Raw genomic sequence first — 26107 nt, 5'->3', positions numbered from 1 at the left:
TTGCTATCTTTTTCCCTGTAGGATCTTCTTGTCTGGTGTTTGCTCTATTTTTTATTTTATCCCCCACACTGCTTTGTCCTTGCATCCTCAGGATCTGTTTGTTGGGGTTTTTTTCTGCCAATGCTTGAAAGTCCTGCCCCACTCTGCACCATTTATTCTTTGCTTTTCTATTTCCCCTGTGCTTAGCAATCCTCATGTAGCCTTATAGCTCGGAGAAATGGATGTAAAAATCTTTTTCCATTACACGTGGCTCATTTTCTTTCTATGACTGCTGCATTTTCTATTCCTTATCCGTATTTGTATGTAAATATAATTTCAAATTCCCTTTATATAAAACAGGGGCAGCTAGCACAAATGGCCAGCAGAGCTATTGAAAAGCCACCACAGGACATACATCTATATGAAAGAATACACTGCTTTTTGATACCAGTAGTTGCAAGGTCATTAATGGCAGGAATAGGAGACAAACAGTGTTAATAATAGGCTAGTGGGGAACTGAAGGGGCTTCATGCTTCCCATGAAAGCTTTTAGGATTTTATTCAAATCCTTTCCTGACAGGAAAGGGATGAGAGGACTGGGAGATTTCTTCCACCCTGGTCATTTCTTTGGTGAACCATAGCCAAAGCAGGATGCTTTAAAAATCAGTGTTTCTTAAGCCGGACAATGAATATGTTATACTTTAACCATGGAGGTGGCAGAACCACCTTTATCTGCCCTCTTCCACCTGCAGTCCTCTGATTTTGTAGAGGATTTATATTTTTGTGAAGGGTTTATATCCTTCAGAGTAATTGTAGAGATTCTCACTCAATGGGGAAAACAGAAAGATTAAGAGAGATGGAAGCGGGCAACAGAGAAAGTTACAGTCTATTTCTTTTGACTCTTCCCATGTCAAATCTTCACACTGTCAAGACTCATCCACCTGGATGGAGTTTCCATGTGACTGAACCAGGATTTGGCTCAATAACAAAACTGCTTTCACAGCTTTGGAGTAGAATTTTCTTCAACAATAGTTGACTTAGGAATGTGAACTTGTTGGGATCTGGCTTTCATTTCTGCTGTTTACAAGTTTAATTTAGGTTAGACCTCTCTGAACTTCAAAATTAGCAGTTGTGATCAGCTGTTGGCTGACCAGCTGATCAAGAAAGGCTTGCTTAATTAGGGAAGAAGAGTAATTAGCTTGTCAACATTTAAACCCTAGAAGCCTGTAGCAAAAGGCTACATCGAAGGATTCCTATCACCATATTTATTGACCTTTAAACCCTTCAGCTCTCCTGTCACTGATGTTTAATTGTGTCACTTAGGCTGTCAGGCTAATAATGAAGATAATTAAGTAGTCTAGGACGTCGGTTTACTACTTTGTTATTCTAACACTAATTTTAGAATGCTAAAAATAGGTTCACTAAAAATAAGACATTGTGGGTGGGTTTTTCTCCTAAAACAATTGAGCTTCTGTTACTTCCCTCCCAAAACTATTAAGACATTATTAGATTTCAAAGAGGTATTTTGTAGTAGAAGTTAATCACCATTTTTGTAGTGAAGGGCTTCATAAACCATCTTCAAGTGGTGGTTATTTTTGAAGAATAAAGACAGATGGGATTTGTTACTTGTTTGCAGATCTCTATTTCCAAACATGAAGAGAAAATAACACTTCTGGCAGAGTAGGGATATCAGGAAGGTGAAATATTTTTTACAGGATGTCTTTAAAAATCGAAGTCATTGAAGCAGGAGCAATCACTACTGAAACGTTTTAATAGTGTGCTGATTGCACGGGGCTCCTGTAAGAAAAACTCAGGTTCTTTAGACATTTACCCAAGAGGTTTTTTAACATCAGGTTTCTCAAATTTATTTTTAAGTATGATTTTATCTAGTAAATTTCTGTGTGCACAATACTTGGGCTTCAGATGATGGTGATAAAGCTGCTATTTTTTAATTTACCTATAGGTTACTGGAATATGCTCTTAACCCTAAAGCCATTTTAATACATGTGTGCATTTTGGTATAGCTAGCAATAGGCATAGATGAAAGCAGTGTTTTCACAGGAAAAAGCATACCACTGAATCAAATTCTGAGGAGAAACAGAGTTTAAAAATACTTTCTTGATATATTTTTAACAAATCACTTTCTTAGAAAACCTTCCTCTGTTTTAATTTTATTTGCAGATTTTTTTCACACAAAAGCCTCATCTCTTCTGATACTTTTATGTCCAGAATATTAAATCCATTTATGAATTTCTGTTTTTCATTTAAAATAAATTTTCTTTCATCCTAGACAACAACATGCCTGCAATACTTGTAAAGAGTTCTAGGAGATTTTAGGCAATAAAGAACATTAAGGGATGTGGTTTCTAGGAAAATGTAAAAGTATTGGAAGTTATTTTATGTATTGGAAACTTCTTTCACTAGGATCTTACTTAGTGGTAATAAAAGAAAAAAGATTCATTAAATTTTGGATTATTTTCCCAGAATGTTAGCTTCTCATCTTCACGTTTCAAAATTCACTGTACTATAGCAATTTGACCTGTCAGGTTTATAGCCATAAAGACTCATGGCTATTTTATTGGCTGGCAAGACAGCAGTTGATAATTTAACTTTTTTCTCCTATTGAGAAAACTAATTTCCTGAGTTCCCATCTCTTCTGAAGACATTCTCTGAAACAGAAATTATGAGGACAGCCTACAGAAATTATGAGATGGCCTACAGCTTGACAGATTTCTCAGATTATTATTTTGGAGCATATGGTACTAGATAGAGGAAATAGTGCTACAACTACTCACAGAGTCTGCTGAAACCCTTATCTATCCCAGCCCCCAATCTCAAAGACTTGAGATTTAATTAATTAAAAAAACTATATATATAGTTGTGCAATAACTAATTAAAAAAAAACCCAACTCTTTCAGTTTGAAACTGTACCAGTTTTATTTCTCTGGTAACCACTGTGCACAATTGAAGACACAATACCAACAACAGTGATGTCTTTGAAACTGGATCTGTTATTTACTGCACTTTCAGGCAGTTCTTAAACCTGGTGGCAGCTTCAGAGTTAGGTAATTCAGAACACTGGTGTGATCTTGCACTGTGGCAGCTTAAACCATCTTCTGGGTCACACTGTTCTTCCTGTGGATCCCGGGCTTTGAATGACATGAGGTTCTGCTCTAAGTGAAAAATCTTTTCTGAAATTTCTTCACTATTACTCCAACAAGACTCTTAGCTGACCAAGGTAATGCACACTGACCAGAGGACACCCTCCAGAGGTGCAGTTCCCTGCCACACTGGTACTTTCTGGGACATTGATTCCCTCACTTCCCTCCAGCACCAGCAGCCATGTAAGCAGGTGGGCAGCACAGACCACCAACCCCATGGCTACTTTTCTATTTTTAGGCCTCAGAAATCCTTTTGTTCTTTGTCTGAGAGTTTCTTGGGTTGCAGTTTTAGGGAGCAAAAGGGCTCTAGGTTAGAGATCTGGAGGTATCAGAGATAACAGCATTACACAGGCCCACTGCCTCACCCTGTGCTGGCTGGGGATGCTCACTGGAGTTCAGAGTGTATGATGTGATGGCAATTTCAGTATCTGCTTTTGCAGCTACTGATAGGCAGCACATGGCAACCCCCTATCCCCCCCGGGGAAGGAGTTTCTGCATGTCAGTGTGCATCCTGCTCATGGATGTCTCAGTCAGGCATGGCCCTGGTGGAATATATAACAGAGCATTATTGCCAGTTTTTCCCATGCAAAGAAAAGGTCTTTTGTGTGGGTCATCAAGTGCACAACAGAGATCAGAGAACTGCTGTAGACAGTGGACTTGGGGGACTGCTTCTTCAAAATAAGATATACTCCTATAGAGATACATATCAATTGCTATGCCAAGAGAATAATATTGTTCCTGTAATTTGCAAGAGTGTTCTGGTATTCCATGAATGATAAATTTTGCTTTTTTTTTTTTTTTTTTTTAATCTTGCTTCTGTAGAAATGTTACACTAAGTTTATATTTCATCTGCATCTCCAAGTTATTTCTCTAATGAGCATTCTCTCTTCTCACTAATTATATTTCTGTATTTGTGCTTGACAGATACCTGTTAACATCCCTGTTCCCTGTGCTTTGGGAACAGCTGCTGCATTTCACTTTGCTTTTTCTCCTCTTAGAGGTTATTATTAGAGAATGCACCAGTTCCATCCAAACTTGCAGGGTTTCCCAGCTAGCATGGTCTAATCAGCACCTCATTAGGCTGAGCTTACACAGGAGTCCAGTCTCTGACCTCCATGCAGCTGAGAGCTGGTTGCACCACTGATTATGAGGGAAGGAAGCTTTTGTCTGCAGCCCTGTTGTTCTGGCCCCCCCAGAGCACAGTTAAGGACATATTTCCCAGCTCTATATCATCTCAGACTCAGCAGAAATCATAAAAGCAGCCCCACACAGACAGTGGTGTGGGAGGTAGAGGTTATCCACACTGAGTAATCTTTCTCTGTATCCTTGCATAGGCAGTGAGCCCACAGTGCCTCCGGATGCTCCCTGATCCTGGGGCTGGGAGCTTCCCTGCCTGGAGCCACCTCCACCCAGCAGCACACACCTCCTGGGGTAGCACTTCTGAGACTTTTAACCTCCATGCCCTTACAGTAAGTCTTTGCTCCCAGACACAACATATTTCTTCAGTTTCTGTGGTCCAGGCAGGGAAGCCAGGCCTCCTGTCCACTGATTGATCACTCAGACGTCCCACCATCCCTGCCTCCCCCAAGGAGGTGGCTTTCTTCCACCACAGTGCATCAATCCCACACAGGATTCTCAGCGCAACAACAGTTTTTATATCTGAAAAAGAGCTATTTTTGGCTTTCACTGATAGTTACCTGTTGCAAGACAACATACTCCTCATCTAAAGAAAGTCTCACCCCACCTCCATAAATCCTACAAATGTCCTCCTTCCTCTTCCTGAAGAGCTGATGTTCTCGGGCAAGTCTGGACTCCGCTCATCTCTGTCCAGGCCCCTTGGCTCCACCAGAAAGAAGCAATCAAGACTTTGAACTGCAGTACACAGGGGAAATGGAGGACATGGAGGGACATGCCAGCATATACTGCTCTGTGGGGCAGAAAGGAGCTAGATAGTGGTACTGCAAGGTATAGGAGCAAACCAGTTTGAAGTTCTATCCAAAATAAGACTCCTGCCTGAAGTTCCCCCTTGCCCTGTTCCAAAGATCCACCCTGGCCCAGTAGAACAAACATCACTGGTAGGAACTCTCCGCAGGTTTGCTACATGATTTTTCCAGTCCTAGGCAAATGTCTTGAGTACCTTAAGGCATCTCCCTGGCACTAGATTTGGCACCTGAATCCTGCCCTAGGTGGCAGTAGTAGGACAACGAGAAACACGGAGCATTTTTGTACAGTAAGTACCATGGCTTGGAAATGACACTGCAGCATTGCTATCTAACAACGCACATGAGAAGGAAAACTCACTTAGGCTGCACTGCCAGCTGAAACTTGTGTGCCAAGAAGGAAAAACTCCATATTTCTACTCATAGTCAGCCAAAGTCCACTTCTCAATGTATATTCTGATTTTCTTGCTTGTTATCTCCTACAGAACATAATGCCACCAGCTCCTCAGTAATGGGTGCACTTCAATGTCTGATGCTGCCTCACTCAAGGCTTTCTGCACCCTTGGCTGCAAGCAGCCCAGTCCTGGCTGGCACACTGCTGACTGGGGTTAGTGCTGGCTCAGCACTGCCCTGGTAACACTGCAGCCACTCATCCACCCGCTTGTGTTTGCATTCCTGGATATTTCAGGAAGGCATTTGAGTTACATTCTTCACCGCAGCTGTATTGACTCTGAAGGAGAAATGGTGGCCTTAAAAAACACCCCAGTGAAGGGATTTCCAGATTGTGAGCTGAACTCCTTTAATGTCAGAGGCATTAGAGTTCTCTGAAGCTATTCAAAATAATAGCAGGAGTTGCTTATTTGCTGTGGCTTTATGAGCTTTGCAAAGCTATTCCTTTTGTTTAGAAAACACCTCTATTAAACTCTAGCTAGGTGAAAAATATTCTGCCATGCAAAAAATATCCAAATAGCTAAGAAATTTGAAGAAAAACAGAGCATTCACCACAGATGCCTTTAATCTGAGAAACAGCTATGCTGTTATTTATGCATTTACATTTTATATGTGTAAGTATGTCTGTGTATACATACATGAAGACATTTATTTCAGAAGGGTTTTAAGTGTATTCATCAGTTTTCTTTCAATCTGGATTCCTGTCTTGCAGCTGAACTCTTCGTGCTTAAAAAGTTTATAAATAAAACGGTACCAGAAATTACAATGCAGAGGTTTTTTAATCTCACACGTTTTAAAAATAGCTGCTTTTCCCTTTGTGGGTTCTGCCATGCGCAGAACTGTCTGCCTGTGGGATTCATTAAACGGGCACAGCTGACACACCCTCTAAATGAGGACACTTTTTAGTGGATTTGACTCAAATATATGATAACACAAAGACATTGTATGTGCTTTGGATGTGTCATGAGGGCTCAAGGTTTTGCTAGCTGCTACAGTAGTAGCACCTCTTTTCCTGACAGTGCATGATAACTGCATTATTGGATATGTGAGTAAAGAAAGGGTTTGTATGTGCAGGGAGAGATTGTTTTTCCCTGGAATAGCTGGAAGTCCTGTAGGTGCTGAGCTCAGCTTACATAAGATTTTTCTCAGAGGGCAAGCTGGGAATTGGCTTTATGTCCACAAGTTACTATTTGTTCTCTTCTCTGTGCCAAATCCTTCCTGCTCCAGTGTACCAAATTGATCTCAGGTTTATTATTTTGAAAAAAATAATCTGAGTCTGTATTTCAGCCAGCAGTTTCTCTTTTGCTTCCTTTTTTTTTTCCCCCCTCCTGTTCATAGTTTGCCACTGTTTGCCTCTGTGCAGTGACTCTCTGCATACACACAGCCCTGGACATCTCCCAAACTGGTTAATGATACCCTTCCTACCTCAAATGATTCACCCTTTGCTTCCAAAATGAGAAGTCATTTCTCTGTACCTCAGGAGTGGAAAAGAGTGCTGCTGAAGAAAAACTCACTGCTATATGTAAATGGTGTGCATGGCTACTTATCACTGATGTTTGAACAAGTCCTTCTGGTATTGTTCCAGATGAAAGCATGTGGTTCCTGCTGTTATTGGCCTGAAATGCAACAGAAAATCTTCATTTCAAAGTGGATGCAGACATTGCTCCCCAAGTAAGTTGCTGGGAGTGGTATCCAAAGGACTTGGTGCCACTTGTCTTCTTCAGCCTACTACTGAAATATGAAGTATGGCTGCAGCATCCTAGAACAGATTAACTTCCAGAGCAGCTGAAATTCTCCATCAGACACTTTCCCGTCCAGGGCCATGACACTGCCTTGTAGGGCCTTCAAAGGTACATTTGAGAAAGGAATTTTTGAAGCCCTATTGCCACTTCCTAGTTCCCACCAACTGGACATACAAATAGAAAATAATGAGATTTTCCAAAGTAGGATTCTTTTAAGGTGATGTCTAAGGTTTGAGAAATTTTTCAGAGGAAAACCTCTGATATTGTGGAAGAAAAGTTTTTAAAAATCTTCTAATCTCAACAATAGGCTCTCATGCATAAGAACAGACACTTCATTAAGAAGAATCATGGTGCCATGACTCCCAGTCATGATTTATCTAGAAATGTTTCTTAAGTGTTACTCATTGTAATATCTAAAGACTGTGCAGGGATTATAAAAGTGCATGGAGAGCCCACTCAGAAGGACAGTAGATCAATTCAGTGACAAGAAGTCATATCATATTTCACCAAATATAATTCTACTCATTTATTCAGTTGTACCCTGCTGCCAGCCATTGTTGGAAGCAGCAAATGTGGTATTCAGAAGTCTCCAGACTTCTCCTAGAATGGCTGAATAACACTGGATCAAACTCCACTCAAAAATGTCTGGACTTACTAAGCAACCTCCCAAGGGGCCCTCAGAGGATTATAATGGCTCCATGCATGCAAGTGCAGAGGTTCTGCACAGAAGGGAGGACCTTTACCAAGGAAATAATGCTTGGCTTGGGAATGCATACCATGCCATGCCTGGGGCCACATCAGGCACCTGATAGAAGGAACATTCCTGTAGTCAAGTGCCCCATCATCAAATCATTTCCCACAGACTGAAGAGTTTTAGGAGCTTAGCATGATCACATTTGACCTGCTTTCATGTCCCTGAGAAGTGCAGCCTCCTCTTTTCCTGTCAGTTCCCTGCCTGAACCAGCCATGGTAACCTTCAGGTGCATACAAAGGGGTCACTGAGTTCTGCCAGTGTCCTTGTACCTCTTCCCTTCACAAGCCCTGACTGTGTTAGGATCTTCTCACTCAGGGGCCACCATAGCTCCCTGTAATCCTGAGCAGGGTGCTTGCTGAAGGCCTTGCTCACCACAACATGTGGCCTTTTCTTGTAGTGAGACAGGACCAGGTGCCCTGAGTTATTGATGAGTGGGTGTGGGTTCACCTGTGTCTGGCCTCCCTCCTGAGCATGTGCAGGAGCAGGGGGCCAATAAGAGAGCAGCTGACACCCACGGAGAGAGCTCTCACTCTTCAGTGAGGATGGAGAAGCCCACAGCTTGAGGAGCCCCAGGAGCAGGCAAGAAGGGGTAGCTCCCGGAGGCCTTAGGAACAGCCCTAGGACATCGTCCAGGAATGGGCTAAACCCCGAGGCCTCAGGATCAGCCCTAGGAGCAAGAAAGGCTCCTTCCGCTACATTTTCTGCTCTCTTTCTTTCATCTGTTCCTTTCAGCCTCTCTGCCAGTTCTACTTTGTGCAAAATTCTTGGTTTTTCTCTTTCCTGGAGCTTCTCATTCTTGCCCTCCCCAAGCAGCTGGCGATTGCATTGCTCCCAGGCTCCTGATGCTGAGTACTTCCAGCACATGAAATCAGGATTCCTGTCTGACCCAGCTCATCGAATGACTGCCTGCAGGCTCTGAAAGAAAGCAGAGAAATCAGTCTCCATGCAAGATCTTTCTGTGCTGTTAGCTCTCATTGATAGAAAATCTTATTTATCAATGAGCTACAAACTCAAGTGTTTAACAAACCCATGTGCTCTAAAGCTCAGGAGCATTCAGAGGGAGGTGGAAGAGCAACTGGAGAACCACAGGGTTGGGATGTTTCTCTGAAAAAGGTATGATCTCACCTTCTAATTGGAAATATAATAGGAGAGCCAAGAAAAAGCACTCAGAAATATCTCAACCACTGGACTGCAGTTCTGGATGGAAGGAAGCATCTGATCAGATCTCATTGGAAGTCCTGAGAGGGCATGGCAGGAGAAGCAAGTACAGGGACTGCTGGATCAGACCAATGAAATATATTTGCTGAATGTCTCTTTTTTCAGTCCCTGCAAGGCACCTCAGCATATATCCATAATGCATGTAAATACTGAGAGTAATTTAACTCAAGCTTGCTGTAATCTATTACAAAAAGAAGAGTTGTAAAAAGTAGCAAATTTAAGGTCAAACTTAAAGATGCTCAGAAGTTCAAAATTGGACTGTAAGAGAAAGCATAGATTCTATGTAGTAGCTTAATTTTTTAGTATGTTATCACCAAAATCTTCATATTAAAAGAGGGCTAACAATGCTGCTAATTCAATTTTATCATGTTTTTTGAACTACTTTAAGAAGAATCAGCTCCTGGAGTCAAATTATAACACAGCTCTTCAAGTTTTGTTTTTGAAGATGACCCTAAACCTCACAGGAAATAAAAATCTCATTGTGTTTGAGGACTTAATTCACTAACTCATTCACTCTTGGCCATAGTGGGTTAACAAAGGACATAACAGGCCTAAACCTTCCTGGGAGCAGTGCAGAAACACCTGCCTTTATTATGAAAGATGTTGGGTGTAGACAGAGAGGTCAAATATCACTCTCCATTCTAGAGATGAATCAGGATATAAGGAATCTTTGATGCTGCTAATCACACTGTTTTGTTCTTCTTTAATGCAACAGCTCATGTTCTCTGTGCTTTGCCTCGTGGCTTGAATGTAAAGAACACCCAAGTGTCCCCCCCACTAACACAAATCTGGGTTGTCTTCCCACAAAAATCAGCCAGATGAGCAGGGAGAAATTATCAATGCTCCCAGCAGAGATATTTGTGTCTCTTAATTGCTAAATAAAAAAACTGATGGGCATGGAGAACCAGCAGCTGAGATTTGCCTGTGTATTCATTCCTGGTTTAGCAGTTCTCCCATAGAAGTAAAGGAGGGTTCTCATTAAAATGACAAATCTCGTTGGCATTAAGGGGAACAGAATTAGCAAAAATTGAGTGCTTCTGAAAATCCCATCAACAGTATTTTCAAACTAGACCCAGCCTTACGGGCAAGTTGGGCACTATAATATAGCACAATAAGCACTTTTTTTTTTGGTCAGACTAGAGAACAATAAAACAAAAAAGGGAGAGGATTTACTTTTTGAGATGCTGAAGAACATTTGCCATGCAAGGTAGAGTACTCTGCACTCTATGTCTTCTCTCTGCTAAAGCAACATTTTCTATTTGGTCCTGCTTTTGCCTCTTTCCTCCTTACACCATTACCATGGGAAAGTTTTTTGTCACCATAACTTCTTTATCCAGGACAGAACTGCACCTAAATAACCCTATGAGTCCACTGTCAAGGCCACTCTGTCAATGACTTGGCAGGGGTCATTGCCAGAGCTGTGCATCCAGAACCCCCCTAGGACACTGCACCTCATCCTCACACTCTGCCTCCATGCCCTTCCTCACCCTGGGCCATGGCCTCCCACCTGGACAGTGGCTTTTGGCTTCCAGAAAAACAGGGCAGTGGTTAAGAAGCCCTTTGGTTGCTGACCCCATCCACAAGCTGAATCCATCCAAGCATCATCACCCACCAGAGACTGTTTATTTTTTTTCATGTCTCCTACTGGCTCCATGGCAAAAGCTGCAAATACTACCTTTATCCCTCTTAAAGCTCAGAAGAAATGTGAATGTTGCCTTAGTACATTCAAGACTGGACTCCTGTGAGAGAAAAACAAAACACATTTTGCATCCAGATATTAAGAGTTTTCTCCCCTGGGTGTGAAGGGGCTCTTTATTTTGCAGAAATATGAAGTGGAAAATGTCCCTGGCTCATAGTCCTACTGATGTGGGGTACTCAGACCCTCTGGTTGGCTCAGAGCAGCAGGAGGGATATTTCTGATCCTCTCAAAGATCAGAAATTTCTGCTTCCACAGGATATTTAAAGCACTTTTAAGGGGACGACTAAAAATTCAGGGAAAGGGCTTGGACTTGGCTTTTGACAACAGAAGGGACCAGGAAAAAATAGAGCAGAGGATTATACTCACTGGGGGAGCAGGGAGCTGGGTGAGAGAAGTTGGAGCTGATCAGGTGTGGGGCCAGGACTGCACAACACCGAGCTCAGCCTGATGCTCATTTTAAACAAGAGTTATAAAAAAATAATATTAAATTTATCATAAAATGAGTGAGGGCTCAGGAAACTCAGAATCTGTCCTTTTGAAAGTTCTTCACCTTTTTGGATAACCATGGCACAGTTTGCATGAAAAGGTTTTTTCTGTGCTCTTGCAGAATTTTTGCTTTCTCACACTGATTTTATGCAGAAAGAGCTTAGTGATGTACATGTTGGAATTAAGAAATGTTTTTTCATTTACTCCAACACAGGCTGGTACTACCTCTTCAACATACCACATCCTTCCAGTCTTGTGGTAGAAGAGTGACAGAAAATATTAAGAGCAGAGAAATAGACATCATCATTCTACTATTTTGCTTTTTTAACGCATTTTAATATTTTTCACAGGGTTTTTTGTATGGATTTCCTGCATAGAATCCCTCTCCTCTTTGTTTCTGAAAAGTGGCCTTTCAACAGAACCTCTGTTGCTTCACAGTGACAATCAGTGCAATAGAGGAAAGGTGGACTGGGTAGGGATGCTGTTGGGAGCCTGGAGGAGTGTGGCAGCCCCATGCACAGGGCATACACCTCTCCTGCCCCTTCCTCTTCAACACCTTCCCCAGCCACAGCTGCTCCTCTTCATTTTGGAGATATTCTTCCATTTAACATGAGCTAAATAAAATACTTGGTTTTGTATTGATTTAGCTGCTCACCTTTGGGAGCCAGACAGTGGCTGAAAGTCCCCATGAGCAAGCACTGGGCTGAGGAAAACCTGTCTGGATATTGCAATTGTAAAAGCTTACATCTAAATGTGAGTGATTGTACACGCTTACAACTACTAATCTGTGCTGGTAGGTAAACAGAAATGTCAGTGGTCAGGGAATAAACAGGTTTACACATCCTGTGTGGAAACCCAGGGCTGTGTGCTCCTTCCATTGTTTGCTATTTACATTATGAGCATCAAATTGACAGTTAAGATGCCAGAGGTTAAAAATATTCTGCAAACTTAGCTGAAAAAACCCAACTGTCAAGAGTTCAGGTAGCTTCTGTTTTATTTAATGTGCTGTCAGTAATACATTCACACTTCAAGAGGCTCTCATATAAATATTTGCTTGCAAATGCCATCAGAACGGAAAACTACACAGTGACTCCCAATGCTTTGAATCAAGATCCAAGGCTAAATTGACCAACTGTTTTAAATTGACTGCCTTGGTAAATCTCCTTCCTCATTTCCAAATAATCTCATTTACTCTTTAGTGTCCAAATATTTGTCGAAAAAGTGTTTACTTCTAATTTTGAATAAGCTGCTATATTTTCAAGTCTCATCTGCAACGCTGTGCAGTTAGAGCATCTCATCCTCTGATGCTGTAAATCAGAATAACTACAGAGACCTTGGTATAAAGAAACTAAGATCTGGCTGTCCTAACCTAGGAATTAATTGTTTTATTTTTAAACTGTTGATAAATTAAGTTAAACTGCGATGTAATAGTAGTAATGCATCTGGTAATTGGCTTCTAAGCTTTACCAGATTCTTATCGTAACAGCTATTAGGGTCAAACCAACAGCCTTCACTGATGACTTACAAATATGCTCTGTAATATCCTCTTCCCTCTGCCATGCATGTTCTGTGGTTCAGGGTCTGAAAAATTAACTTTGTCTTCCCTGTGGACTCTTGTCTGAAACCTCAACTGTCTCGAGATCAAAGAAGATCCCTTGCCTGTGTTGTCATTTTGAGTGACAGATCAGCAATGTGTAATTCAGCAGATCAACCCCTACTATGAAAATAATAATACCTCTTCCTTAGTTAGACCGGTAAAATCAAAGTGATGGTCTAACATGACTTAATTTCATCCTTCAGAAAGAACTCATTCTTGAGCCTGCTATAACTTCAGAGACTTTTTTTTTTTTTTGGTAACGCTTTCCTAATTAACCATTTCACTGCTCAAGCCTGTGCATCATTTACTTTTATCACTATACTGCATTTTTCCCCCTTTTCTTCCCCCCCTTCTGTTTGGTAGTTGGGATTTTTTAAAATGAAGCAATTCAGAGGGAAGTCTACATATGGAGGCCATCAGGAAGCAGCTATTAGTTGTGGCAGCAGGGCCAAGAACCCCAGATTTCTCTAAAATTTTCCAACAATGTCAGTCAAATTCTCCCTGAACATCTGTTTGTGTCACTGAGTTCTTTCCAGGGTAATAAAAACATATTTCTACATGCTGCAAGAGAAATCTGCTTTGTTAAAGTTTAAGACTGGAGAAGATGAGAAGCAAAACTGAGCTTTTGGGGCTGTAAGTGTGAGGTGAGTTGTCAAGGCATTTGTGGAAGGACCACATTTCCATTTACAGTGAAAAAATTTTAAAAGTAAATTACCATTTACAGGTACATAACCTCCCTTTTGACAGTGTGATCACCACTTCTCTTGGCATATTTGCAGCTAAATTTCTCCTAGGTGCTCACTATCAGACATACTTAATTCTGAGTGCACCAGAATTGTGAACTTTTCAATACACCCTTGGAAAGCTTCCAGAGTGTGCTGTATGTCATTGGCCATCACATCTCTGTCAGCTGGGCTTTGTAGCTGGAAAATCTGGAACAGTCATATGAGATGAAGTGGTTTGCTCTGCAGTAGTGACCAGTACCAGTCACTTCAAAGGAAGATGCACAAACCCTTGCAGTAAGCATTTACAGGATGGTTTGTCCCATGGGTCAGATTCCTCTTAGTATTGCATGTCAAGGACAGGTAATGCTATGGCATGAAAAGGGACAGCAATTTTGAAGCTCTTACTACATAAAAAATATAGTTTTAGTAGAAATACATCGTTCATATAAATGTTCATCCTTGTTTCATTGCATTTTTAATCTTGTTAAATATTTGGCATCAGGGTAACTTTGCTAACAGGCTCCTAGTTTCCCCTGCACTTTCAGACTTTTTGTCTGCAGATGCAAATTCTCTTTTCAGCTCTTGCCTTTGTGGGAAGGTTTGAGAATTTCTTAGGTCAAACCTAACTATTCAGAAGAGATGGTTACTTCTAATTACACCAGTTCATTGCTTCAAAAGTGCTCTTGCAAACTCATGGGGGGCAAGAAAAAGCAGCCAGGGTCAGAAGAAAAAGGGTTTAATTTTAAAGAGTATCCTTTGCATCACCTTGCAGGAAAAAGAGACAGACCCAGAGAAATGTTCATCAAGCATCAGTCAATGGGTGACTCATTCCTTCCCTACATTTTTTTTTTTTTAATTTTAATTTTTTATTTACTTCCTTACTTTGGACAATTTTTCAGGTATTCTTGTTGGAGGTTTGTACAATCCTTGACCCAAAATGTGAAAGGGTTATTTCTATAAAGTTGCATGGTAGATTCCCCCTCTCTGTTTGCCTGTAGTTACACTCATCCAGAAGGACCCAATGTGATGAGACATCTATTCTGTTGTTACCATGTATTTTTGTTACTGTGGTCTTAGACACCTGGCTTGCTGTTACAGTTAGGATTGTTGGGTGCTAAGTCCAGTACTGGGACAGGGTTTTTTTTCACTAATGCACTGTATAGCAATAATAAATTATTTTAAGGCCCTAAAGCATTGCCAGAGTAGCACGAGAAGGTCATTCTCAGGCTATCTGTGAACTTTGGCACAAAGCATTTAGTAACTTTTTCACTCTCAAATTAAAAGGCTGAAGCAGAAGCTGAAGCAGAGGCACTTCTGCTGTCTTATATTGCTAGTTCTAATAATTTCACACTGCAAGCTGTCCACACAAACCCTGTCTTTCACCAGCCTTCAAGCTTTCAGCTCTCCACGCCTGCAGTCGCCGGGAGGAGGGATGGGGGAGTGGTGGCTGCAGAGCTGTGGCTCTTCCTCTGTCTCTCAGGGAAGTCTCTTCACATTTGCTCAAGCAAGCCATGTACACGCTGTGTCATGATGACATGTCATGTCAGCTGGATAATAAAGTGCCACCACAGAACCTGAGGCAGTGCAATAAGATACTCTCCACCATTCCCATCTGCCCTGGCTGACCTTGCAGGCAGAAGCCTGCACTATCTGGGGTGCCAGCCTGCACAAGGCATCAGCTGCTGTGTATCTGGAAGCCACTGAAACGATAAAGCTGAATGTATTAAGAAACCAGTCCATTGGTTTTCTTTATTGATGACATTTCCTGCTGATATATTTCCATGGGCATAAACTGCTCTGACATTTTCAGACTCCTGCACCTATAATACCAGGATATTCCTTTCCATTTGATGAGAACAAGAGATTGTTTCATGTCACAACACTGGATTTGCTCAATTTGCCCAGCTGAATTAATGTCAGGATTTTGTTTATGCTAAAAGTTCAGGATGCTTATTAACTTTGGGGAGAAAACACAAAAGCTCCATTATATACCTTTACTGTATTAAAAAAAATAATCTTTGATGTATTCAGCATGCTACTTTTTGAAGTTTCAAATAGTATATACCAGGTGAAGCGTGGAGCAGAGAGCCTTTGCTTTGGTCCCTGAGCATATTGACCTGTGATCTCATGCAATAAGCAACTAATAAAGACAAAATTTAAATAATGGAACAGTTTTCCTCATAAAAGTAGACTTTTTTCCCTATGTAGTGTCACAAATTAGGGTATGTTTGGAATTGTTTTAGCAGTCTCAGAGTCTCAGCAGCCTCTGCATGCTTATAGAAATTAAACTACTTTCAAAGGGAGTAGGAAGCTGTACAATCAGAGAGAGAGTTTAAAACCTTTCACATTCATTACAATGTATTTGAAGTCTGATAAATCTCCCAGTCATGTCAGACAGACATCTTTTCTGCTTTATTTTAAAAGCTGTTTTTCAGAGATCTGAGAACAAACAAGCATGCAAAGGCTTCTTGAACTGCACCTTTTTTTTTACTTTTACCCCCTCTTCAGTGAAAGACTGTTTATGGTTTCATACACAGGGCTGGAAAGAAAAGAATGTGAGTAAGAAAGATTAAGGGTGTAAAGTCCACAGGCTACAGTTAAAAGTAACCTTAAGAAACTTTATTCAGGGAAGAATACAAAAATCAATTCATTCTCCTTTTGGCTTAAACCAAAGGTTTTTTTGTTTTTGTTTTTGTTTCGGTTTTTTGTTTGTTTGTTTGTTTTTTAATTTATACAATATTATTACTTGGCATCAGCTTTTATTTGAACCTAATGAAGGTCTGGCAAAACAGTAATGGCACTTTTTGCTTTAACTGAACATACAACATCACATAGCAATATTGAGAAACAGCTTCATATTTAACTAGAAGACACATTTAATGCAGATACAGAATTGCATTGAATGTATTCTAACTTCTTAAGTTAGAATAGTGTTAAGTGGGACAGCTAACTGCTTCTACTGTCAGATTTATGGTGCTCTCTGTTCTCATAAACACAAATCTAGAAAGAGAAAGAAAATCTTTCAGCATTGTGACTGTTCCTTGCTACAGCAGGAACAATTTACATCAGCTGAGTCTCAGGGTTCTCTTTTCAGCTTGCCTACCCTTGTAACAGTGAAGTGCCATCTCTATACTGTCTGCAATGAAGGACAACATCATTTATTTATTGTATTAAGAATGCTATGCTAATTTAGTTGAAAGGAGACATAAACCACATCCAATATATTTCATAATTAAGGAAAGTGACTTCATTCATTCTCTGTGTTCAGCCATGCCTCCTATTTGGGCTGATGGGAACAATGTTGCTCTATACTCCCTTTGCAATGTGCACCATGGAAGCCATCATACTTTTTAATATTGTTCTACAGCTTGGATAATCCTTTCACCTTCTTTTTCATTCCCCTTTGCCTCGGTGCTCTGTGACAGCCACAGTGAATATCCCATGCCAGGATATCCTAAATCCACTCCTGATGCCATTTCTAACTATGATTTTCATGCAAAGCAGATATAAAAATCACAGAACTGCTTTAGTTGGAAAAGATCTTTAAGACCATCAAGTCCAACTGTTAACCTAGCACATTGCCAAGTCCACCACTAAGACATGTCCCTCAGTAGGGTGTGCCCTAAATGATCTGGAATTGTGCATTTTCCTGCCTTCCCTATACATATATGTAAAAAAAAAAAAAAGGCTGAATCTGCCTCTTGTTGAAAGGCATCTTGTATCTGCTCAGAAAATAGGTACCTTCCTAATGATTTTCCAGTACATTTAAAGCACCAAAAATCACCATTAGCATATTACAATACAAAGCAACTTTTTGGGGGGAGAAGATACTCAGAGGAGGAAAGCATTATCTGAGGACATTACCTAATTTCCATTCCTTCTCTCATAGGTTTTCTGCATGACCTCAGGAGATACTCTTAGGATAAGATTTCCAAGAGGGATTTGTACATTAAGCCTAGATCTAGAAAAGAGCTTATGTGATTAAAATGGAACTTAGGGAGGTTTTAAGTACCCGTGACCGAAACTGCAATCCTGCCAATTCCTGCTTAACCTCAGAGGCACCTAAAGAACATATAGGCCTGAATTTCTCTTTTTTCTTAAAATGCTTTAGAGGTATTAGGTACTGCAAAAGACATGAATGCACTCATTTCAAAGCACACAAATGTCCTTTAGAAGTGTATAAGGAAAATAAATGCCTAATGAAAGGCCCAATAATTAGACTATATGAACTGGGCACCTGTTTTCTTGTAATTCTTGGTGATAATTTTAGTGACTTTCAATTAACAAAGTTATGATATTCAGATATTCCCATGCCCTAATTCCTAGTTATTTTAGTAGGAGCTGACAGCCCACACAATTATGAGATTTGTTCTTTGGACACCTAACTTGCTTTTGAAGATGTGACTCACTTTTTGCAATGCTACTTGTGGTACCTCTGGACTGTGGTTATTCATCTACAAAAGGATCTTGAAGTTTGTCCCCTGCTAACTGAGATGTTATGCTGGGTTAGTACATTAAAAAACATGTAGCTCCTAGGTACTAATGGAAACCTGTACCAGATTCATTTTGGTTGAGTTCTACCCAGTTAAAATTCATGCAACATGAAAAATACTTTTAAGTGTAGAACAGCCTGGGGAAGAGTTAGGAATTAAAGTTACACAATAATAAGAGCTGGGATTGCCATGAAACAGCTGCCTTAATATTCTGGTTCTTCTCTGAAATTCTGAAGGAATTTGGATATGAATATAAAAAAAAAGATAAGGTCCTCAGTAGTCTTTCAACATTCAACAGAGTAGTACAGTTGTGCTAATGTGACAGTTACATGTGCAAACTTATATCTGGTCACAAGAAATAATACACAATGTAGATTTTAGGAACTTAATGTGTTTCGTAAAATGTCTCACACTGACTTGCTGGAGTGGGGAATCTGCACAAAGAATGTGAATGTAAATGTTACTGCTGTAAAGAGAGATTGACCTCTGGCACCAACAAGATCTTAAAACTGGAATATTTTTTGCCCATCTGATTTTTTTTTTTGTTGTTATGTTTTCTAGGCTTGTTTTACTAGGTATGAAACTATTTTCCCCGTTTATATGCATCTTGTCCAAACTAGTTTAAAATAACTCTTGACAAGGATCTTTGGGAACAATTATACTTGAGAAACTGTTTCACAGACTAAATAAGCTAGGAACTTACCCTGCTATTCTACTAAAAAACATCACTGGTACAAAATAATCACATTAATTTTTAATCCTTGTGAGGCTTTCCAAGGTAACAAGCAGCACTTAATCTAGCTCTCTACCCTCCTTCATGGCCCTCCCTTGCAGTCACTCACATATTACAGCCCTCTTGGTCTTCATTTGCTCCCCAGGCTTCCAGCCCCAGGTGACTGCCAATACCAGAATATTGAGATGATCCTGGAGCTCAGCTTCAGACCAGGCACTTGAGGAAGCAGAGAGGCTTTTAAGCATTGCTGTGAGCCTCTGGTGATACAACCAAACCAGGGAGGACACCTCCACCTGAAACTTCTTGCTGTCCTCATACCCAGTTCTTTGCACAACTCAGCTGAATTCCTGCTCCAAGACTACTGAGGGCAAAAGAAGCAGCATCTTGACAATGAGCAATATTTTTCAGAGCAAGTCATTCAGACTGTGTCACTGCTGTGCTAAGCCACATTTGAGCAGAAATAGTTTTGCTTACTTTTTGCTAGCTTAAGTAGATCCTGCTGGCATGTTTAGCAATAGCCTCTCAGCTGGCTGCTCTGTATCTGGGAGACTTTTTGCCTCGCTGTGTATACTGAGTTGGTTGTTTGGTTTGCAGGGTTTTCCATATCTGAGCTCAGCTGTGTGGTTTGTTTAGTTCTTGGAGACTGGGGTTCGCCACTTGAATTCCTAGGTCTTGTGTGTCTGAAGTGAACCAGTTTGGTTTTACAAAAATATTCTATGGTATGCCAGGCTCTTGAATAGTAATCAGTGTCCAGCAGTGATGACAGACAGCAGGATCCACAAGAATTGGGTAATCAATGGAGATGCAAGTAACTGGCATGCTAATCATAAAAAAAAAATATTAATTCATTCTAGGAAAATCAGTGACATGGGCTCATGAATTGTACTCTTCAAAAAGGTTGTGGTGTAATGGAAATATTGGCAATGACTCTGTCCCTCAGGGAAGAAAACAATCTGTCACTAGGAAATATAATGGTAAATTAGTTACAGTATAATAAAAACAACATAAACTTGAAGCTTCAAGGCTTATTTGGATGTTACAATTACCACAAAACCTCTTAATGTATAATTGCTAATGACTTAATCAGGTGTTTGAATTTCAACAAATGGCAAATTGACAGCAAATTAAGACCTCTTGAAACTGGAAGTTCTTTGGGGCAGGTACCTACTTTTGAGAACAGGCATGTGTACTGGGTTGCACTGTCCCACCCAAACCTCTGTGCTCAGGGTATCTCAGTAACATAAATAGTCCTGAAGACAGGACTTCTTAGGCACTTCTGGTGTGCCTCGTCTTCTAAGAGGTCACAGCTCACTGTAATGTCATTTGCAAGGCATGACATTTATACCACTTCATTTTTTGTTGACTGGTCACAGTGTTATTTTTTCTTCCTTTTGTGAAGATATTTATCATAATACACATCCATTTCTAAGTGCCTGAAATGACCTAATTCTGAAATGACATAATTTTCCACACCTTGCCAACAGGAAGATGTCAACAAAAACAAGCAGTTAGGTTTAGTTTTATGCTGTTTTCTATAAGCTACCATTGAGTAAAAAAGCTTCTGCTACCTCCCATTTCCAGCTTTCCGCAGGAGACGCTGGTTTATTCAGGAGCTCTGCTTCCTTTCCTATAAGAGTCCTCTGTTACACATAAATTAGTCTGTATAAATATGAACTGTGCTTGGGAAAGTTACTCCAGAAATGCTGGTATGCTGATGTCTGACAGTCACGCAGCCAGTGGGAGCAAAGATGTATAGTGCTGCCGTTTTTCACAGAGGGAACAAAGGGACATGCTAAGTTACTGCATCTCTTCTTTGTTGATATTGGACCCTTACTCCGGACAAAGTGATCCAGAGGAAGATAAATAAAAAGACTTTGATTTTTCAAAATAGTGAGTTTGAATTGGCCGGAAAAGAAAAATAAAGAAAGCCAGTACCATGTTACCACATGCCAGGAGACAGTGGTGAGTTTTTATTTTTATAGCACATTCTGGAAAACATCAGGGAAGCAAAAAAAAAAATAAAATCATAGAATCATATAATTATAGTCCTCTATATTATGAATTAAACTACACTTTTATGTCACTTCTCTTGTGTTGTATTTTAGAAGCTTTTTTATAGATAATTAACCCACTGAAGAGATGAATGAAAAAAGAAATATAAAATATATCTGCATTTTGGTGGAAGGAAAATGGCAAAATAAACCCATCTCAGTTTCTGAGCTTATATCTTCAAAAGTGTTCTTTCATGTTTCTGTTGGCTGTAGCGGGTCTCTGGACACATGGGAAGCTCTCCCCGCATGTCTGATTGCAGGACTGGGACTTCATGTGGTAGGTCTTTGAATGTTCACCACTTTACACAAAAAAGGCTCTGGTCTGCTGGTTACCACGCTGTAACCAACGTGAAGTTAGAAAAAGGGAAAATGGAAGAACTGCATCATTTTCATCCTCATGTCCAAAATAGTAAGCCCATTAAAATGTCAGCTATATAATATAGTTTCTCCTAGTTTACAGTGAAAGTGGCTTCTGGGCTTTTGTGGATACCTTTATTCTTTCTTCTGAAGTTCATAAAAAGCTCTGTCATTTCTATGTAGAGATCCAGTCCTGGATGACCTCCACAGACCTCAGAGGGATGAATATGTGGGTTCTCCTGGCCATGCTGGAGACCTTTTTGTCATCGCCTTCAAGACCTCACGTGTGAAAGGCGAAAGGCTCGCTGGACTGTGCTGTAAAAACAGCCTGACAAATATTTCATGGAGCTGAGCACCCTTGAAAACTGAGTGCACCTTGTAAACAGAGAAAAGCAGAAACTGAGGCTTCTTGAGGCCAGGGAGGCACAGACCCAAACTGGGCAGAACTCCCTGTGGCTACAAGCATCTCATGGGATGTGATAATAGAAGGGTCAACGTGTGCCTAGAATGGGCGTATCACAACAGTTCCTCATTACTGAACATGGCTAATTGATAATTCCATAGAATAAAATACCTTTTATATTGTTATAAAGGTTAGTTTGATGCAGTGTAATGCACTACCAGGCAGAGAGAGACCCCTGCTTGTTCTGAGCAAGCCAACTTAGGCATCAGAAGCAATGCAAGCATCTTTTCCCAATGGTGATGCTAGGAGTGCAACACCCCTGTCTCACCACCATGGCTCAAACCAACTAGGGTGCAACAAAGGGCCAAACACTCCACAGAAGTTGTTTCAGAGTCATTTTCAAAGACCAAGAAAATGGCAAGCAGATTCCTCTAACATTTCAAAAAGTACACAAATAAATAAAAAGATCTGTAAAAATAAAGAAATAAATACATTTAAAAAATCATACAGACTGATTATGTCACACCCAACACATTGAAGGCTTGATCTCTGCTGGAGTCACTGCTAATATAAAATGAATGAACCATAACATCAATAACAAAAAAAACAGTTGAAGAGCTATCCTGGAGTATTCAAATGCTAGAAACCCATGGGCTTTAGGAAAAAGTGAAAACAAAGAGATAGTAAAGTCAAAAGTTCTTTTGAAGTAATACAAATATCTGCAATGAAACTAGAATCTGAATACTTAACTATCTGATGAACAAGGCATCCAAAAGAAGGGGGGGAAATGTGAAGCAATATAATAAGAGAAAAACTTATTTCAGGTGGTATGCAAAGCAATAATGTCTTTCTATCTAGGTAATACTGCATTCTTATTATTCAAAAGCAGTCATTCTTTCAAATCATAATAAAAATTACACAGAAAACACAGTTTTAAGAAAAAAAAAAAAAAACAAACATCGAGAAAGAAAAAATCATTGGAGAGAAGTTATTTTCTCTTGGCTTCAGCAGCATTTCCCAAGATTCAGACACAAATTGTGGGCTCAACACAGTTTTATGCTAGTAAATGTAACAGGATGGGATCCTTGGTATTCATAACAAAAAATAATAATAATTTCAACTTTTACTGAGTACCTTAATGCTGTAGCATTTTGTAGCTCTGTGTTCTAAAATGTAATTATGTGTAGTGAAAAAGGGCATCCCTATTTACAGTTCCAGATTTGTTGCCTTTCAATTTCTTTGAAAGTCACTCTGCTCTTGCATTTTTGAGAGAACAGAGACTACCAACTTCATTTTTTTTTCAACCACAATTTTCTTACAACTTATCTATCTCCCTCATGAAGCAAACTCCTTCAGTTTCTTACAGTGTCCCCTCAAACTCTTTTATGTGCTCTTAACACTTTGACTTTTGCTTGCTTTTTTTTAAATGATGGGTTGATATTAATATGGTGGAAATAAAATCTGATATCCACAGTTAGACATCCACAAATGCAACTATATCAGAAATTTCACAGTTTCTGCTGTCATTCCAGATATTATAAGGATTACTATCTGATCTCATTCTTAATAACACACAGGGCTGTTTTCTTCTACTTTCTGTTTTCTTTCTGGTGGACTTTGGTGCTCCTGTGGCTGCACTCTTGTAGTCAGTGGGCAAATGCTATAAATGACAGGACATAGCAGTGTGGGCAGATATCAGCTTTACCTCAAGCTGTAGACTGTACACAGGGTTCGGACCAATGGTTCATTTTCCTTTAAAGTCTTCTCTACTCCAGTAAACAATCCTATTGACTTGAGAAGGATTTTAACTTGCATGAATCAGGGCCACTAGGTCTGGTCCTGGAGAATGCAATTAGTTTCCATAACAAATTCTTACCATGAGCATCCTTAACTGTAACCTGAATTCTAAGCCATTGCTTATTCTGTCATACACCCTTTGGCAGAAATTGCCTGCCTGGGACCTTAAGGAAAATACACATCACCAAACTGTCCCAGTGAGTAAACATGTTTGTGACCTAAATCTACTTTTGCTTTCTAAAGGTTAGTTTGAGCGAGCTGCAAAACCTCAGACTCCCCCAGTTCATTCACTGCAATTGTTGTTCATACTTGTGGTTGTTTTTCTTTGGATGCTCATTCTCCTTTTCCTGCTCTGCGGCCTGTTTTTGCACAGTTCACTCACTTAGGCCATGGAAACAGCTTCCCTTGGAAAAAAACACTGGAGATCTGAGGCTTAAAAATGTCACATTGGTGCAGGAAGGACCGCAGAAAAAACATTCAGAAGAAAATGACATTTTCAGGAATGCCCTTAAGCTCAAAAAGTGATCTTTTGCAAAATAGGATACACTGAAGGTAAGATGAATTTCTCAGAATTACTGGTACTGTAATAGAATGATGCTGTTTGTATTTGCTTTGCAATAATGACAACTAGGATTTATAGTCAATGCCAAAGACTTCAGGTTTAAATTAGATCACTGTTTTGTTTTGTTTTGTTTCTGGAGGAGTTATGAACATTATAAAAGCTATAATTAATTAATCTATAATTATCCAATTAAATATTTCAGTTCTGGTTTTTATTTCTTTTTGGCTAAGTATGTTCTTCAAGAGCAGTAGCCTTCAACCAGTTTTTTTTCCGTGTATCTACTAAAAATCTTTTCCCTCACCTTCCACCTAGTGAGTACTGTAGCCTGAACACAGAATTTCCCCCAGGGGTCAGGTGAAAAGACACATATTTGTGATTTACACTTGAGAGATCTATAAGAATACACAGCAGCACCTACAAACTTCAGTTCCCTCTTAAAATGAGTGGTGCATATTATTAATGCAATCTATTTTCCTTGACTTCTTCAACAAAGGGACTGTGCAAACTGAGTGATGGCCTCTGTCACCCTTATAACCCCAACATCTAAGTTCAGCAGTGGCACCACTCTCCCCCATGAAATTATTGCACTTTAAGGTACTGCTCATCATGAGGAATGAACTTCCTGAGAAAGCCATTACAATAAAGTGCACCTCTAAACCATGAGTGTTGAAATAATATCTGCAGTCTGTAATATTTTGTTTTTAAATTGGGGATTGGTACTTTAAAATCAAAAGTTGCATTACAGTAAATATTTTTATTTCCCATTAGTGTAGAACTGTTTCTTTTGCATTTGCCAATATGAACTTATAATCTGCTTAAATCCTGCATCCACAATTAGTTCTAATTAAAGAATAGTTACAGTAATAAAACTGGATATAACTGAGAGAAAAGGCCACAAAGAAATCAGTGCTTTGTACAAAAGCCATTTCTAATTAGAATGCTTCCTACTGTTACCTCATTACTTCTATAACTGTGTCCAAAAAATATTTTGCTTCAGAAACTTTGGTTCTGTCTTGCCCAAGTAAATATTCTTAATCTATTCTAATCTTCTGTCATTCTCCAAAGACCAACGTATCTCTGTTTGAAGCTTATCAGCTTTCTGATCAATGATTGACTTGAGGGATTTCAAGACTCTTTAAAGTCCATTCTGTGCAGTCATTTGCCTTTCTAGAAGACTGAACATACAAAGAATTTTGATTCTAACAACAAATTTGTTTTCTCTGAGTTATTTTTTTGTAACCTGTCTGTTTCTTCAAAACAAGTAGAAACTCTCATGTAGAGTTTCAATGCAACAAGCAAACACATTTTTCTGTTTGTACATTCTTACATGGTATGCCTCAAAAAACAAAAGAATGCAACAAAGAAAATATTGGATTATGCAAATAATTTATTCATCAGACAACTGGACATAAAATTTAAAGATTTTTCAGTGTTGTCCATTAAAAAAATTAATTTTCAGTATGTTACATATTAACTCTATGTAACAGTATGTTACATATAATGCTGGGCCAGAATATCCCATGGCAGCTTGCTGGGTCACAGTGACATTTGTTTGAAGGGTTTTACAAAACCAATGCAGTCATTTTGAAGATGAAGAATGTTTTTTCAATTCTAGAAAAGTTTTCAGACAGTTAACTGTGGCATCTACCATACTTCACATACATACCAACAGATACCAACCATCAACCATACATACACAAACAGATGGATGAAAACTAATAGACAGTTAATGCTTGGGATGTACTTTTGCATTACCTCATGCCAGTAAAATGATTTAATTTGGACAAGATGAAAACTTTGGAAAATGTGAAATGTGCTGATTCTCAATAATGGTTTCCTCAGGGTTGGTACCTAAATTCTTCAAATATTTTTCTACATTGAACCAGCAGCTGAAGGATGTAGGCTCTCCACATTCCCATGGAATGACAGACTATTCTTTGTTATTGCTGGCTAATGCAACA

This window comes from Calypte anna, chromosome 2, assembly GCF_003957555.1.
Source record: "Calypte anna isolate BGI_N300 chromosome 2, bCalAnn1_v1.p, whole genome shotgun sequence".
Lineage (NCBI taxonomy): Eukaryota > Metazoa > Chordata > Aves > Apodiformes > Trochilidae > Calypte > Calypte anna.
Note: the sequence above shows the minus strand (reverse complement) of the source record.